Source organism: Sorghum bicolor, chromosome 10 (assembly GCF_000003195.3).
Source record: "Sorghum bicolor cultivar BTx623 chromosome 10, Sorghum_bicolor_NCBIv3, whole genome shotgun sequence".
Taxonomy (NCBI): Eukaryota; Viridiplantae; Streptophyta; class Magnoliopsida; order Poales; family Poaceae; genus Sorghum; species Sorghum bicolor.
Window position 1 is genome coordinate 15,465,827 of NC_012879.2, and position 17,884 is coordinate 15,483,710.

The window sequence follows — 17,884 nt, forward strand, 5'->3', positions numbered from 1 at the left end:
CCAACACCCAGACTTAGGGTTTTATCTGACAGAATTCAACGAGTTTTGTTGTTTGTCTATTTCTGCAGGGGGTTATCAGGAAATATGGAAGAAAGGCCCACACGTCGGGTTTACATAGGGATATTAACGTGCCGTGCAATTTTCTATCATCTAGAAGACTCCAGAAGCCACGGGAACAAACGGGAAGGCGATCGGGCTCAGAGGCAGGGCGCCCGCCCTGCTAAGGTGTCCAATTCGGACCCGTTTCGTGGAACATGCTCCACCGACCTAAAGGATCAAGGATAACCATTCAATAAATGTCAGTTTGATCCGACGGCCCAGATTCATCTGAAAAGACTATATAAGCAAGGCCCCCTGGCCCCTGGAGAGCATACCTCTTCTACAGAATCAAAGTTAGGGTTTCAATTCTTCATCCAAGTAGAGAGGATCCCTCTAGTTCATCTAGTTCTACCTCTAGTTCATCTAGTTCTAGTTCTAGTTCATCTAGTTCTAGTTCTAGTTCTTCTAGTTCTAGTTCTAGTTAGTTCTAGTTGTAATCTAGAAAATAGGGAGAGAGAAGAGGAGAGCAGAGGAGGAGGAGCCGGATCTGTCGGATCTTCCTCAACATTGTACATTTGCAGCAACTGGTTCGTTCTTCATCGTTCTCCAGGTTCTTCAATTCATAATTCCTGAGTTCTTTAATTACTTTTATTTACATTCAAGTTATTTATTGGATTCCCGCTTGCATCAAGTGCTCTAGTCTTTATAACGCTAGAGTAGTAATTAATAGATTAGACGTGGTGTTTAGTCTTGCAATTACATGGAATTTCACCCAATCCTGTGGATTGTTGTGGTAGCCCTAGGGTAGTGACAGCCCTAACGGTCGACGTATTCCACCTCGTTTGGATCGGTGTTTGTAGGACCGTAGTCAGAGCTTCCTAGCCCCCTTCTCATCTCTTTCTGTGGTTAGTGTTCTGATGTCCCGAAATATATAATCTTGAAGTAAATCTTGATTCTTAGATCAACTAGAGAACTCTCAGGAAACTTCCTCTCTTCCCACAAAAAATAATTATATAGTTATCCTTGGGCGACCTTGAATCTTAATTAGTACACTCACGTTCCCTGTGGAAAATCGATACTCTGGAATACTCCCGGGTGAAAGCTACATCGGTATCCGTGCGCTTGTGGATTTTTCTGTTTGCATTTAAAACACCCAACAACCGGACGCGTCCGGTGTGACGCAGAAGAGCGTCCGGTGGTGTTGTGCAGGCGCGCGTGCGCAGTAGCCATTGGCGGCAACAGTCGACTTCAAACGGCTAGTGACACGTGGCGGTCAGCTGAGCACCGGACGCTGGGTGTTGAGCGTCCGGTGGCTCCCTATGAGCGTTCGGTGCCCTCGTCTTTTGCCCAGTGAAGGGGCAACGGCTAGTTTAGCCCTTGGGGCTATAAATAGAAGTGGTGGCCGGCCTTGGCTGGTGCTGTGTACCCTTGGGACTTAGTGTCCATGCTTGGGGAGTGCTAGTGAAGCCTCTAACTCACATATACTTGATAGTGTTCATCCGATTTTGTGAGTGAGCGATTCTAGTGCGTTGCATTGAGAGATTGCATCGAGTGGCACTAGGTGTTCGTGTTGCAAGCCGGTGGTGCTTGTTACACTTGGAGGTTGCCACCTCCTAGACGGCTTGGTGGCTTGTGACTCCGTCGAAGCACGCAAGGAGATTGTGCGGTGCTCCGGAGAAGAGATTGTGAGGGGTACGGTTCTCACCCCGCGGGGACCGCGAAGAGCAACTCTAGTTGAGCGAGACGTGAAGAGCGACAAGTTGGTCCGGCCAGGTCAAGTGCTAGAGCTTATGGTATGCACTCCACGTGGGAGAGTGTGACTTGCGGGTCACCACTAGTAAGAGGACCGGCGGCAACCTTGGAGCTTGTCTCAACGGGGACGTAGTTTGGTGGCAACCAAGTAAACCTCGGGAGAAAATCATCGTGTCAACATTGTTCTTCCCGTTGGTTTGCAAGTCCCTAACACAAGCTTGTTCTTACTTTCATATACTTGTGCTTGTGTAGTTGCTCTTGTAATTAGTTAGCTTGTGTAGCTTGCTAGTTACCTTCTTGCTTGTGTAGCTAGAAGTAGTTCCCTTGCGTGACTAATTTGGTTTGTGTAACCTTGTTAGTCACATTGCTTAGTTTGGGTAGCAAAGTAACTTGCGCTCTCTAATTTGGCATTAGTTGCCTTGTTATTGAGCTTGCTAGTGAGCTTAGGAGCTTTGTGCTTTTGCTTACTAGTTTGTGTAGGAGCTCCCCCGGTTTGCAAAGTACTAGTTGCATAGGTTTGTGTGACTGTTGACGGTCCTTAAGTATCAAATTTAATTATCAAATAAATAAAGAAAAGGATCCAAATGAAATCAAGATCTAGACTTAGGGTTTTATCTGACAGAATTCCATGAGTTTTGGTGTTTGTCTATTTCTGCAGGGGGTTATCAGGAAATATGGAAGAAAGACCCACATGTCGGGATTACGTAAAGATATTAACGTGCTGCGCAATTATCTTACATCTAGAAGACTCCAGAAGCCACGAGACCGAAGCGGAGGCGAAACAGGGCCACACCCCGGGCGGCCGCCCAGTTGGTCAGGGCGCCCGCCCACCTCCTGAGTCCAATCAGGACTCTGCTTTGCGGGAGATCTCCACCGACCTAAAGGATGAATCTAAACCATACAATCTATGTCGGTTTGATCCAAGGGCCCATATTCACTTGAAGGGACTATAAAACCAGACCCCCTAGCCCCTAGAGGAGGGAGCCTCTCAACCCTAATTCATTGTTCCATCAAGGGAGAAGAAGCCTCTGATCAAGATTAGAGCCACCACATCAATTAGATATCTAGATTAGCATAGCTACATAGGATTAGAACTAGAAGGAGTCAATCTTCGATTGGTTTCCGGATCTGTCAAGAGGATTCTTGGTAATTCTCTAATTGTGCTTCTAATTGCTTTCTAATTATCTTTGTTCTTCAATATTATGAATATGACTTTGTTCTACTTCAATATATTGCTTATGACTTTGCTCTACTTGCTTATATTCAAGATTATATTGTTCTTAGTTTATCATAGTTATGTACTTGGCTTAGTTAGATTCGATCTATATACATGCTTAGGATCGTATAGCGTTTATCCATCGGATACATGGGTAAATGATAGATATTGTGTAGGCGTGGTGCTTATACCATATTTATCTGCGATTGTACCCAATATGCCAGATCGTGGGGTGGTTCGTGATAGTGACAGCTTCATTGATTCTTATATAGTCCCCCTCTCGTGTATTGGGCTGGCAGAGCAACATTATTACAGGGGAGTGATTGCTATGTTTCTCATATTCCTTGCTAATATCACTATGCATGGGCGTAGTCTTGTCTCGCAATGATTGCTAAGTATGCTTGCACTAATTATGATAATGCTAGACTATATAGTTGAGAATAACTTAGGGAATATTCTTGTAGTTCGTTCTAATACCATGCTAATGACTTTCTAGAGTATCTAATTGAGGTGCTTATCATATTTATTATGTGGCTAGATCAGATTAATTATCTTTGTCACTATTATTATTTCATATATCTTTTATGTGACACTTATCCCTGTATGAAGAGTTAGATATAATGTTCTCAATTATACATGCAATGATAGATGCTCAATCTCATATTCTATTCTATAATCATTAGTGATGATTTCTAATCCCTTCCCAGTGGTAAAAATATAAATAACGATACCTGGAATACTTCTCGGTTAAAATGCTGCATCGGTATTAATCTGTGCGCTTGCAGATCCCATTCATTATTTATTTAGAAGTGCAATTTCATATTTCAATACCGCGTATCTCATGTCATGCTGGGGATGACAACTTGGCTTAAGTGGTGTGAGGGATAGGTTTGGCATTTTTGGCACCGTTACTAGATTTAGAGAAAGTCTACTTTTGGTAATGATGTTAAGAATACCCAACAAGCATTTTTGGCGCCGTTGCCGGGGAAGGTTGATTACTAATCAGGAATGGAATAAAAGATTTTGAGTTATCATTCGCATCACTAATATGATTGAGCTTATCTATTCTCTCATACAGTTTTACCCCGATATTTTTCTATTTTATCTTATGCAGGGGAATGTATGAATAGAAGACATCTTCCAGGAAATTTTGTTGACGATCCTGAAGCATTATTCAAGAAGACGAGAGCCAAGCTAAAGAAATCATCAACACTTCAGCAAGAAGCTTCATCCAATCAAGAAGATCACCGGAACTTGTCTTCAGAGTTCGAAGCCATGGCGAACAAATCAATCCGCGAGTTCTCAGCTCCCACTACGGACAACATCCGCACTGGACCTGCTGTAGAGATCGATGGCAACTTTGAGCTCAAGCCTGGACTTATCAACATGGTGCAATCCAACCAGTTCTGTGGGAAGGCACACGAAGATGCTAGTGCTCATTTACAACACTTCCTGGAGATTTGCAACACATTCACCATAGCAGGAGTTTCCAAAGACGCTATACTACTTCGCCTCTTCCCATTCTCACTGTTAGGAAGAGCGAAGCAGTGGTTCTACGCTACGAAGGAGAAGAATACTACGTAGGCACTCTGCTCAACAAACTTCCTGGCTAAGTTCTTTCCCATGGGCAAGACCAATGCTCTCCGTGGGAAGATTACAAGTTTTCAGCAACAAAATGATGAATCTGTTCCAGAAGCATGGGAGCGCTTTCAAGACTACATCCTAGAATGTCCCCATCATGGAATGGAGAGTTGGCTATTGATGCAGACGTTCTATCATGGGCTCAGCAACAGTGCCCGAGAGACCATGGATGTTGCAGCTGGAGGAGCATTCTTATCACTTACTATACCACAAGCCACAGCTCTTGTGGAGAAGATGGCGTCCAACCAAAGCTGGAATGAAGAGAGGACCCAGACACGCAAGAGAGGTGGAGGTATGCATCAGCTGAAGGAGGTAGACATGCTGTCTGCAAAGCTAGACCTGCTCATGAAGAAGCTCGACGATAGAGCTGGAGACAAGAAAGAAGTTATGCACATCTACGACTCTCACATGACTTGTGAGGAGTGTGGAGACACTGGACACTCAGGCAACCACTGCCCTGAGATGCTTGAGGATGTGAACTACATCAACAACAACAACTACTACTACTACTACTACAACCGTCCTCAACAAAATCAAGGTTGGAATCAACAGAGGCCTAACTACTCAGGTAATTATCAAGGTAACAATTCTTACAACAATAATAATAATTTTCCACCTTTGAGAGAGTTAGTGTCTAATCAAGGAAAGCTAATGGATAACCTATCTAAGAAATTGGCATCAAATGATAAAATGCTAGAAAATATAAATAATAGAATGGATAATTTCTCTACTGCCATCAAGAATCAAATTAGCTTTAATAAAATGATTGAATCTCAGTTAAATCAAATAGCTGCTGCTGTTCCTACTACTAACCCCGGTATACCATCACAACCGGAAGGATTAGAATCTGCAAATCTTGTAGACGTGTTTGATGCAGGTAATTGGAGTAACCCCGTCACTGAATTTTCTACTGACCGTCTGCCGGTCAAGAGAGGCGATCCAGGACGCCCCGTCATCCCGATCTCCATCGGCATGGTGGACTTCCCAAAAGCACTCTGTGACTTTGGCTCTAGCGTCAACATTATACCCAGGGTACTCTATGAGAAATTCTTTACATATCCTTTATTAGAGACAACCATGTGTTTGCAATTTGCCGATCAGACGATAACTTTTCCAAAAGGAATAGTGAGGAACCTTTGTGTCCGAGTTGGTACCTTATATGCCCTAGCAGACTTCGTAGTGGTAGAGACCGGAAATGATGAGAGAGCACCTATCATCCTAGGAAGGCCATTTTTGAACACCACGGGAGCTATCATCTACGCTAGTGCTGCCAAGATCAGTTTCTACGTCAAAGGGAAGAAGGAGACATTTTTCTTCAAGAACAAGACTACACAAATTCAAGATCAATCCAGACGTGAATCAAGGAAGAGGACCAACAGGAGGAACAGGAACAAGCAAGTGTGGACCGAGTCAGCTAAGATGGTCACTGTAGTCCATGGAGGCCAAGATCACCAACTTAAGTCACCGTTTTTGACCAAGAAGGACGACCCAGGAATGCCAAGCATTTACTGCTCCATAAATGGATACAACTTCTACAAGACGATTTGCGACACCGGATCAGGCGTCAACATAATGGCCGCAGTCACCTATCGGCTCTTGTTCGGGACCATGCCACTAAGACCAACATACATTCAGCTCCAGATGGTAGATCAGACATTTTGAGAAGTTCAAGGAATAGTATCTGATGTCCCAGTCAAAATAGACGATCACCTTGTCTACACAGACTTTCAAGTTGTTGACATGAGAGAAGACGAGTATGATCCACCCATCATCCTTGGAAGACCGTTCCTCAGCACCGTTAAAGCAATTATCTACATTGGAACCGGAGAAGTCCATATGCACTTCCCCTCAGAGAAGGTACGCCGTTATTTTACTGACCCTAACTATATCATTGAAGAATCCAAGCAGGTCAGAAAGAGACGCAACCGCAACCAGAGGAGGCAGATCATCAAGGACGGATGGGCAGACTATGAAGGAGAAGTTGTAAGGTCAGAAGACGTGGAGTTTAAATAGAATTATCCAGAGGAGACCGTAGCACCAAGTCAGGTATGGAAAAATGAAGATAACTATACAAGAAGAGGAGGCACTGCCGGAAGTACCGAACGAACCTCAGGACGATTAAGAAAATGGAGAGTCCTGTTCGGAGGACTTAAAAACACCGAACGCCTTGCCAAGAGGTAAACTTGGTAGTTATCCTTTCCCTTTCAATTATTTCAATTATTTAAAAAAGTTTACTTAGTTAATTATGTTCGTGCTATCCTAAAAAGAAAATAAAAATGTGAAAAACAGTAAGCCCCATGTGAGTAGACGAGTGGCATAAAATCTATAAGTACATTCACTGTGGTGGCATAAAAATAAAATAAATATTTTTCTGCTTTATAAAATAAAAATATAAAAACAGGGAGTAATATTTATTAAGGAGTCTCAAGATAATAAATGCTAGATATTTATGCTAACACTTAATCAGTTCCACAAGCTTTGTTGTCTATTTGATGCTCCACAGAATTTAAGAATCAAGAAGACTAGCAGACGGAGGACATTCTAATCGCTGTCAGAATGCTGCTGACTTTCAAATACACCTCTGCCACCTGCTAGCTACATCAAGAGAAATTACGTCAAAATTCAGCTTGGGGGAGAGCACCCCCAATTATCTCGATAAGTATTTCTATCTATCTTTATACTAATATTATTTTAGAATATAAATATACATAACTATGGAAAACCAAATAAAGATTTTGTGCTTATTTATATATGTCTTTTGCTTAGTGTGTTTAATAAATAAATAAGTGGCTATGCTAATCTGTATCTAAATAAAACTTAAGCATGGATATGATAAATAGTTGCTCTGCCTAATTTGCACATTTTAAGTTCTCTCTCAAGTTTAGACATAACTGTTATAATTTAAAGCTTGCTCTAAACCTAAACTTGTGGGATGAAAACTTGATCTGAAGTCTAAGTTGTTAACGGATACGATATGGGAAGGTTGAGCTGCTGTTTATCTGTTCCTAGAGATGCTAGAATTCTGGAGAATTTTATCTTTAAAATGTTGCATGATGAGTTCCTGTATGATGAGAGTTTAAATTCCTACCACAGCCATATATACATGCTTGCTAGACTTTGAGCCACACATTTACTATTTACTGCTTATGAGCATTGAGTGTGGTCAAGCTGTGTAGACCCTTAGGAGCTTGTCATGTGGTTAAATCAAGATTTCACTTGCACGTTCACTCATATATGCTACTTCTACTCCGGAAGTACCATCCACATATATCCATCCATTTCCATCTCCAGAATCACCCAAAAATATTCTGCTCCTAATCCGGGAGAGAATAACCAAAAATATTTCCATTTTTCCCTTGTGAAATAAATGCTCAAGTTATCTTGTTACTACCACTTGCTATATTATCTCAAGAGATGAGTGCTCTAAAAAAAAGAAAAAGAGAAGAAAATAAAAAAATAATAATAATAATAATACGAGGAAATAAAAAGGAGCAAGTGCTCGGAACCTCGAAAGAAAAGAAAAAGAGTGAGACGAGAGGTAAAAATGGACAAGTGTCCGACAGTAGAATTAGGGGTGCAAGATACCCACCTGAGAGAAAAGAAAAAGAAGAGCATCTCATTCTCCTCATAAAGTTTCAAAAAGCAAGGAAGGTATGTATCTCCTCAAAAGAGCAAAGGTAGAATTAGACTTCCACCACCATTGTTTCCACCATTGTTATCACCATCATCCCCATACACCATTCATTCGCCACACATGCACATCTTGATTTGGCTTATTGATTTGTTTCTTTAGATCCATGGTTTGACTATGCAATAAATGTCTTATAAGTATGTATACTTTATCTCCCACCTATGAGCTCCAGATATTAAAGCCTTATTAGAGTAGGGTGAGAGAGAAGGCAATGTCACTATGCCTTATACCACAAATACTACATATCTTGAGAGAAGGCATATACCATCACTGCCTTGGTAAGGATCCAAAAATACCACAAAAGAGAGACCTGAGAGAATCATACAAGGAATTTCTGAGTTTTATTTGAAAATCTGCAAAAACCCCAGAGTTATAGCTGATCAAGAATCAGAGACATGGCACTTGGCTAGACTGTTCTATCTTTTAACCACTCAAGACAGAAGTGACAGTTACAAGTCCCATGGTGAAGGTAAAGTAAGTAAGTTTTAAGTCTTGACAGTTTACTCTAACTCAGAGATGAGATCTTATTTAAAAGCATGTGTACCGTCAAATTTTTTTTTAAAAAAAAATATTGCAGCAAATTATGATCCATAGCTGAGTCTATCCTTGCTCAGGGACGAGCAAGAGGTAAGCTTGGGGGAGTTTGTTGACGGTCCTTAAGTATCAAATTTAATTATCAAATAAATAAAGAAAAGGATCCAAATGAAATCAAGATCTAGACTTAGGGTTTTATCTGACAGAATTCCACGAGTTTTGGTGTTTGTCTATTTCTGCAGAGGGTTATCAGGAAATATGGAAGAAAGGCCCACATGTCGGGATTACGTAAAGACATTAACGTGCTGCGCAATTATCTTACATCTAGAAGACTCCAGAAGCCACGAGACCGAACTGGAGGCAAAACGGGGCCAGACCCTGGGCGGCCGCCCAGTTGGTCAGGGCGCCCGCCCACCTCCTGAGTCCAATCAGGACTCTGCTTTGTGGGAGATCTCCACCGACCTAAAGGATGAATCTAAACCATACAATCTATGTCGGTTTGATCCAAGGGCCCATATTCACTTGAAGGGACTATAAAACCAGACCCCCTGGCCCCTGGAGGAGGGAGCCTCTCAACCCTAATTCATTGTTCCATCAAGGGAGAAGAAGCCTCTAATCAAGATTAGAGCCACCACATCAATTAGATATCTAGATTAGCATAGCTACATAGGATTAGAACTAGAAGGAGTCAATCTTCGATTGGTTTCCGGATCTGTCAAGAGGATTCTTGGTTATTCTCTAATTGTGCTTCTAATTGCTTTCTAATTATCTTTGTTCTTCAATATTATGAATATGACTTTGTTCTACTTCAATATATTGCTTATGACTTTGCTCTACTTGCTTATATTCAAGATTATATTGTTCTTAGTTTATCATAGTTATGTACTTGGCATAGTTAGATTCGATCTATATACATGCTTAGGATCGTATAGCGTTTATCCATCGGATCCATGGGTAAATGATAGATATTGTGTAGGCGTGGTGCTTATACCGTATTTATCTGCGATTGTACCCAATATGCCAGATCGTGGGGTGGTTTGTGATAGTGACAGCTTCATTGATTCTTATATAGTCCCCCTCTCGTGTATTGGGCTGGCAGAGCAACATTATTACAGGGGAGTAATTGCTATGTTTCTCATATTCCTTGCTAATATCACTATGCATGGGCGTAGTCTTGTCTCGCAATGATTGCTAAGTATGCTTGCACTAATTATGATAATGCTAGACTATATAGTTGAGAATAACTTAGGGAATATTCTTGTAGTTCGTTCTAATACCATGCTAATGACTTTCTAGAGTATCTAATTGAGGTGCTTATCATATTTATTATGTGGCTAGATCAGATTAATTATCTTTGTCACTATTATTATTTCATATATCTTTTATGTGACACTTATCCCTGTATGAAGAGTTAGATATAATGTTCTCAATTATACATGCAATGATAGATGCTCAATCTCATATTCTATTCTGTAATCATTAGTGATGATTTCTAATCCCTTCCCAGTGGTAAAAATATAAATAACGATACCTGGAATACTTCCCGGTTAAAATGCTGCATCGGTATTAATCTGTGCGCTTGCAGATCCCATTCATTATTTATTTAGAAGAGCAATTGCATATTTCAATACCGCGTCTCTCATGTCATGCTAGGGATGACAACTTGGCTTAAGTGGTGTGAGGGATAGGTTTGGCATTTTTGGCACCGTTACTAGATTTAGAGAAAGTCTACTTTTGGTAATGATGTTAAGAATACCCAACAGTGACCTTGCTCCTAGAATTGGTTAGGTGAGCTCTTGCTAAGGTAGCACCTTGCTTGCTTGTTTAGGATCTTTTCAAGGTGCTAGAGAACTTAGATAGAGGGGTGTAGTCTTGGCTAGACCGATAGTGTTAATTCCGCATTTGTTTTCGGTTAGCCGGCGTAATAAATTTTAGAAAGGACTATTCACCCCTCCTCTAGTCCGCCATCTCGACCCTTTCAGCAGCATCCCGGGCAAAGCAGTCCCGTCCAGGGGCATGCCGAGGCCAGTAGCAATGGCAGCGGCTGCTCCCCGGGTGTAGGCGGCGGTTGTGGTGGCGTCTGCCATGCCCAGGTGGTCGGTGAGGCGTCCATGGAGACCGACGACCTGCGAAGGCGCGTCCGCGACGGCCTCTGCATCCATGGCCCACTACAAGAAATGCATGATTTTTTGACATATTTAGTATGACAATAGACCGTGATGTCATTATATCATCTAGATTATGGCATCTGTAATAGGCATTTTGACCTAATGACATAAAAAAGTTGGATGTCATAATAAATGTCATAGAACTATTCTAATTCCATACATGCCATCCACTATGCCAAAACAACACAAAGGAGACACCTCAATAGTGACTCAGAACTAAAACGTGTCACTAATAAGTATTTTAGTGACGCAACTAACACTATACCACAGCCAACAATTAGCGTCGGACAATGGTCGCTAAAACGTAATATTAACGTCCAACTATTGGTCGGTATAAAGTTGTAACCGATCATCGGTCCTATTTTTATTTGAAGCAACTGTGGATAGGTCGGTACATATATTTAGTTGTTTCCTCAGATCATCGGTCGCTAAAAACATATATTAGGCCTTGTTCAGGTCCCAAAATTATGGGTTTTGGGTACTATAACACTTTCGTTTTTATTTGACAAATATTATCCAATCATGGACTAACTAAACTCAAAAAATTCATCTCGTGATTTATAGACAAACTGTGTAATTAGTTTTTGTTTTCATCTATATTTAATGCTCCATGCATGTGCCGCAAAATTCATGTGATGGGGGATCTTGAATTTTTTTGAAACTAAACAAGGCCTTAAGAGTCAAACAATCAGTCGTTATAGCCCAATTTCATTTTAGTGCGGTTGGCCCAGCCCACTCAGCCGCAAAGCAATTTTCGTGGCCCACCCGTCATACATACAGTAGCCAAAACCCTATCCCTTCATCCCCTTCACCCACACACCAGCAGCCGCACAACGCTGCTCGCTACCAATCTCATGCCCCCGCCGCCGCGCTCGTCGGGGCCTTGTGGGCACGCCTCCTACCTCCACGCCGCGCTCGTTGGGGGCACTCCCTTCGTGCCGCCTCCACCTTCCTCCACCGCTCGGGCTAAATCGAGAGCTCGCAGCTGGGGGCCACGGGAGCTCCGGTAGGATCCGTTGTCGTCGCCATCCTTGCTAGTCGCGCTGATCCGTTTAGCCTGGGAGCAGTTGGCCTACATTGAGCTAAGAGGAAGGAGGTAGCTAGGAGGTATATATGTATGGCCATTTATTCTATAAAGCAACCGTTACTTCATAGATTTGGTGGATACTCTATGTAATCACTTACAATTTAACATTGTCATGTATTATGATCACAAGAGCTTGTATTGTGAAGTGTGAAATATTTGTGTACTGTTATGAAATGTACCATATTGTGAAACATGAGATTCAGAAATGTACACGGTGCATCTAGATTTTTTTTTTGTTTTTGCAAATTGTTATCAGTGACGCGTTTTGGCTATAGGTGTCACTAAGGATGCGACATCAGTGACGCGTCTTCTCCATACGTGTCACAGCTATCTTCACATCAGTGACACATCTTCTCAATATGTGTGGTGGAGAGGTCTCAGATATTATGACAAATAACCAATGTTATACCTTATGACAAAGAATATACAAATGTGACATGATCCATTTATGACAGTGATTTTTTGACATATAGTTTTTTGTCAACTAATTGTCATAACTCTTATGTTGTGACATTATTTTCATATGTAGTGACATAAATAGAAAGTCAAAAAATCACATGATTCTTGTAGTGGCCGCCGGATCGGCGCGGTCCTCTGCTCCCGCGGCCGCATCCACCCGTGCGCCACGCGACGCCGCATCCGCGCGCGCTGCAGCCTCCACGCGTGCCGCAGCCTCTGCGCGCGCCGCAGCTTCCACGCGCGTCGCGGCCTCTGCGCGCGCCGCGGCCTCCGCGGCTCCCGCCGGCCCTGCGCGCGCCGCTAGAGCAGCAGCCGCGCGGGCGGCCAGGGCAGCAGTGTCGCTGGAAACGGGCCTGGGCGGCGGGTGACGCGCGATTTGCGCCCAAGAGGAGGTGGGGAGAGGAGGGAAGTGGTTGAAGTAGAAGGGAGGAGGAGGAGGAGGAGGATCAGGCCGGCTTGCCATGGCTGCCGGCGGCACGCCGGCCAGAGGTGGGCGGCGGCTGGAGTTGGCAGGGACAGGAAGGGAAGGAAACCCTAAGCTGATACCATGCTAAACTTATGTTTTTCCATAACTGGGCTGACCCTAGAGGGTTAGGAGTATAGTGTCAAACACAAGGGCCTCATGGACCTAATACTCATATACTCTAACACTGAGCAAAAAAAACTTAGGCTCAACTGAATCTTTTGCGAAAATTTAGAAGTCATGTTATCGTCGGTTAAACTTTCAATTAATAGTTAGTGGAACATGCTTCACGCATTACAGAAAGAAGTCATATTATGTGCATAATTTGGCATCTTATTTTTATATAAATATTATGTGCATATTTACACGTTTATTTCAGGTTGATTTGCAAACATTATGTGGAATGGTTCCCATCCCTCTGAACCAAGGTGTCCTCCTAGCCCTTTTCCAGCAGCTAGCATGTGACATTTGCCAACGATACCACTAGGAAGCTTCAATGGATGACAAATGTTGCTGTGGCAATACAACCAACAGATCCAATGATCGCTATGCATGTAAGGCCAATATTTGATCAAGTCTATGGTGCCCTTGTGCACCAGCAGTCAATGCCAACAACCAATACATCGGACACAACGAACATCCGCTTAATCCTACATGTAATCACTTCGGTGTTGATGGGCCACAAGTGACACTCAGGGTATTGCATATTTGTACATAGAAAATTTTGCATCACAAATGAGACCAAAAGAAAAGGACTAAAGGAGTGATACATTGTATCCGATAGAAGGATAGTACTGTAGTTAACATGGGGGGAAGATGTCTGGTGTAAATTGGTCATGTGCGACATGGTCTTGAGAGCCTATTCGTTTGAGTTTATCTGGGTTCATAACTTGGATGTTGGATACATAGATCTGTTTTGGCATATTTATATGTTATGTATTACCTCTATTTTCATGCCTACATTGAGTTCCGGAGTGTAGGTTCATCGTCTTGGGCTCTTGGTAGTGTGTAACACATCCTCTGGCCTGTTTGTGAAAGCGTGGCATTTCTTGTGTGTTCTGTTTATCTGTCTGAAAAAGTACATCCGACCATTGTAGTCTGATTTGCCTCCGTTAATAGAAAACCAGATTCTTAGACTCTCAACTCTTGAAAACATTCAGTTTACATCTCTATGTAAGTTGGTTTTTGCTAACATGATTTGCTTTGGTGTTGATGTGGCATAATGTTAACGTCACGCTATTTCAACGAGGTAATTTAGACTATCGTTTATAGAGATCACTTAGACTTTGTAAAACATATATATATATATATATAGAAGATTTTGTAGAGCAAGATTATATGAAATGAATGAAGTTCGACATTTTGAGCTTGTCCAAACTACCTTCTTGCTCAATCATTTGCCCTCGGTGTGTGCGCAGACCTATGATGGTGACAAGTGGCCACAATGTTGTCGCCCAAGTTGCACACGTCAGTTCGGGAGCTTGAGAAGTTGCAAGCCGACTGTCACTGATAATTAAGTCCACATCATTGTCATGATGTCCCCTAAAGAAGACAATGCTGTTATAAAGTCAAATCACATGATACATGATTAAGCAAGATATTGCTATTGAGAAAATGTTTTTTAGTTTGCATAGAAGGATTACGTGGTGATTCACGCTGCAGCAGGCAACATTTGTTTTGCTCTGCATCCTCCATTTTATATTTAGCCAAATTTTAAATTTTAGAAGACCATAAGATTCAAATAATTCTAAGCAAGGAATAAAAAAAGGTAGAGTACAATTAGGAAAAAATGAAATTGGTTTCATATTTTTCTGAGTTAAAACAAAATTTTCTATAAATGTTCTAATGTTAAATAAAATTTAGTATTTTTAAGTACATATTTATTCTAAAAATGTATTTGGGTAATTTTTGGGAAAAAATATTGCTATACGTTGTTTAAGTCTAATTGACCTTCCAAAAATGAAGCCCCAAGACAAGATGCAATTGTTGGAAAGGGGACATGATCAATAGAACTAGCTGGATCCGGGCTAGATAGGATAGTGCCACTCATTGTTAATTAACTAGTGCTAGTTGTTTTATTCTAAAGCATAGGATAGTGCCACTCATTGTTAATTAACTAGTGCTAGTTGTTTTATTCTAAAGCAAAGATATCCTTGGAGGCCATTCGTTCATCCTATTACATATTCAGGTCCAAGAGCTTAGATGTTTCTCTTGCAGATAGATCCTGAAAAGAGAAAAGAAGCTGAAATGTCAGCAAGATCAATAACCAAAGATCGAAGTTTATTTTAATCCCCATCATCTCATCTCCCTGTTCATATTGGAAGTAGTGAGGCACTCCACTACGCAACGGAGGCCAAATAATGGAAGGATTGGAGAAGCATGATGTGCAGAACCGTGGAAGTGAAGAAGATTACCGCGAATGTCTAATTTATTTCCCTCATTGCTGATATGCACATAGGATGGTTAATATGGCACTACATAGGGCGACTAATTAACATGAGGTTTCAAGAGTTAAAGGAGTTTTTAAAAATCTAGGAGACAAATCATACATAGCCAATGATTTTGAGGGGGGTTAGATGGACTTTCTTTTATTATCTTTGTAGTGTGCACTTGAGTGTGATCACCTATTGTGCGAAAAAAATTTGCAACCTGTGGTTTTCGTGTGTTTGTAGTGTATTAAGCCTGATATTGTTAACATGATTATATTATTTTAAACTGAGTGTAGTTCATTTGGGTTCTATCCACCTGGTTTAATTTTAAGTAATTAACTTGACATGTGTGATTGTACTTTTTTGGATTTATTTTTTAGGTTGAACACAGAGGTGCTCGTATTTTTTCTTGATTTACTTTAGGATTTAACGATGTTGAGTTCAATCTTAGTTTTTACGGAGATGCTGATAAGATATTATGTCTGAGTGTGCTTATAAAGATAAGTGTACTTATATGACCATTAGCTTACTGTTATTTACATACAAAAATTATGGCACCAACATGTGGGCCCTACTGCTAAGCGCGTGGCAACAGGGCCCTCCGACCTGCACACAAAATTTACAGACGCAGGGCGCTTGGTAGCGCCAAGGACGCAACGCGACTACACTACGGGAGCAGACTACCACTACCACTACCAGCACTGGTCCGTTTCCCACCGACGCACCCGCATGCCGCCGCCGGCGCCCGGCCGCGGGCCGAGCGAGCGGTCGTAGTGCGCTCGGGCGTCCGGGTTCGACAGCGTCTCGTAGGCGCGCTGGATCTCCAGGAACGCCGCCGCAGTTCGGGACGAGCGGGAGGTGTCGGGGTGGAGGCGCTTGGCCATGGCGCGGTAGGCGACCTTGATCTCCACCTGCGTCGCGGCGCGGCCTACCCGCAGCGCCTCGTACAGGCTCCCCGCCGCCGCGAGTGCCGGCGCCGTGGCCAGGGGCACCGCTCCCGCCATGAGAGACCGCCGGCTGCCCACCGCTCCTTTGCCTGCAACGCTTATTGCTGGTGCTCTAGGGAAGAAGGAAGATGCTGTTGGCTCTGCCTGAGATGTGGAATCACGACTTTGGCGAGTGACGATTTGGACGAGGTGGATTGGGTTTATAAGTGGGAGGCCCGGGCCCACCTGCAGAAGATGAGTGCGCGCGGTACTAGAAGCTAGCCATCAAAGGTGCCGTCGCGGGATGCGGCGTTGCTTTCTTCTAGAAGAATTATAGTCGAGGATGGGGCGTTGCTTTCTTCTAGAAGAATTAGTTTGGGAAAATTTTTTAGATTTGGCTATTATAGCACATTCATTTGTATTTGATAATTATTATCTAACTATAAGTTAACTAGACTCAAAATATTTATCTTGTAAATTACACTTAAACTATACAATTAATTATTTTTTATCTATATTCAATGCTCTATACATGCATCAAAAATTCAATTTGATGAAGAATCTTAAAAAATTTTAGAAACTAAAGGCCCTAGCTTGGTCATTGCCTGATTGGTAAACTTCTGTGTCCGCTTCGGAGGAGGCGCACCTTAAGGTTACCCTGGGCATTTGGTACTTCGGTTCCCATAGAAATTTGGTTTCTTTAAAAATAGATACCGATCGGTTTCTTTCAAAAATTGGTACCGAGAAAATTAATTCGGTTTCAGTACTTTCGGTTCGGTTTCGATATTTACCGAAAAATACCAAACTGATCCATAGACATGTAATACTGAAAGATAATTTTAACATAATTTGAAAATAATTTCATAGAGAATAATAGTGTCAAATACATACATATACAAGTCCACAAAATTATATAATATATGTATAATATATAATATAATAGACTAAAATAGCGCTATTAATAATGTAACTACACTCAAACTTATCACGTTTCGGTAAATTTGGTTCCCTAAGGTATAGTATCAAATTTACCTCGATGAATTCGGTTTCTTAAAATTAGGAACAAAATAAGATACCAAAAAATTCGATTTCGCTACTTTTAGTTTAGTTCTCGATATTTTCTGTTTGATTCTGGGTATTTCGTGCCCAGGTAACCTTCAGGCGAGCCAGCATGGACGGGTTCGGTTCACCGCGGACTCCACGCGAGGACTTCCAAGAAAGTGACCATACCCATGTTCACCTTAGTTGATGACCTTATCTACTCTCGGAGCCCTTCAACGGTAATTTATAAGCTTTGTTTGGAAGCTTCTAGCAGCTTTTACTTCTCTAGAAAGATCAAAATACTATGAGCTTCTCCAAACGAGTGTGTGCTTGTATATGTGAGCATCAACGTCTAAGAAAAGTAGCCTTTTATTATTAAGCTAACAAAAGCTCTAAATATATTATTTTATGCTTTAATAAAAATAAAGAAAATTTACT